At 56.3% G+C, this 1,145-nt stretch overlaps 1 protein-coding gene across 1 annotated transcript in view; it reads right to left on the bottom strand.

The window, feature by feature from the left end:
- Positions 1-1,145, bottom strand: part of HADHA (hydroxyacyl-CoA dehydrogenase/3-ketoacyl-CoA thiolase/enoyl-CoA hydratase (trifunctional protein), alpha subunit) — a gene marked incomplete at both ends in the record, with an annotated part of 21,911 nt that overhangs the window by 9,684 nt on the left and 11,082 nt on the right. The window lies entirely within an intron of this gene.

Genomic DNA, 1,145 nt, shown 5'->3' with positions numbered 1-1,145 from the left:
GGACTCCAGAGCTGCCCCAGCACTGCAGGGGGGTCTCCCAGAGCTGGCAGAGGGGCAGGATCCCCTCCCTGCCCTGTGCCCACGCTGCTGGGGGGGCAGCCCAGGCTGCCAGGCTGTGAGTGCAGGTATGAGGTCCCATGAGATCAGTGCAGGAGCCATCTCCCTTCCCCAGTGTCAGGACTTTTTCCACCACCATGAGACCCTTTTTCCCCATCCTTCAGCAGCTGGGGTCACTGCCTCTGTGGCTTCTAACCCAAAGGGCCCTGTCCTTGGGCTTTGAGGAAAACCTTTCAACGGGGCAATTCTCACTGACAGCAGTAGCCTGATACTGATTTTGGAGGATCACAGCCAGGCAACAAAATCCAAGGCCTGAGCTGACAGAAAAGTAAAGTCTGAGCCAAGTCAGGCATGGAAAGCTGCCAACACAACGTGCTTTTGTGCAGCCTGTTCCTTCCTTCACCACTGTCCTCTGAGGCAGAGGCTTGTGAAAATATCAGCAGCACAAAGCCTGGAAGGGAACCTGCAAGTCTCCTGTCCTAGGGGAAAGAGGGAGCATTAAAACAAGACATGACACTGACACTTATTGTTCTTTAGAGGGTTCTGGGAAGATCTCCATCCTGCTGCTATTCTCAGGGAAAAAAAACACATTCCTTCTTTGCTGGTAGCAACAGAGTATCTGAAGCCTTTTATTCAGCAGCAGACCAGCCGTGGGTGGAGTGTACACCCAGGAGGTCACCCAGGCAGAGAGCTACATCTCCAACCAGGACCTTGTCCCCAGGAGAGAACAAAAGGAGCTGCTGAGCACGGCAGGAGAGGCTGGGGGACAAATTGTTTGCACCAAATTGCCTAACAGATGGAGAGCTCTAAACCCACACCTCCAGGTCGTGTGTCCCAGAAACAAACACCAGTGCTCAGAAACAGAGACCTTTTGCACAGGATCCCAGCGTGGTGGGGCTGGGAGGGACCTCTGGGGATCATCCCATCCCACCCCTGCTCCAGCAGCTCACCCCCAGCAGGGTGCCCAGGGGCACAGCCAGGAGGGTTTGGGATCTCTCCAGAGCAGGAGACTCCACAGCCTCTCTGGGCAGCCTGGGCCAGGCTCTGCCACCCTCCCAGCAGAGCAGCTTCTCCTCCTGCTCCGGTGG

Source organism: Merops nubicus, unplaced genomic scaffold, assembly GCF_000691845.1.
Source record: "Merops nubicus isolate BGI_N331 unplaced genomic scaffold, ASM69184v1 scaffold18046, whole genome shotgun sequence".
Taxonomy (NCBI): domain Eukaryota; kingdom Metazoa; phylum Chordata; class Aves; order Coraciiformes; family Meropidae; genus Merops; species Merops nubicus.
The sequence above is the reverse complement of the archived record's forward strand: the minus strand, read 5'-3'. Positions and strand labels throughout refer to the sequence as shown.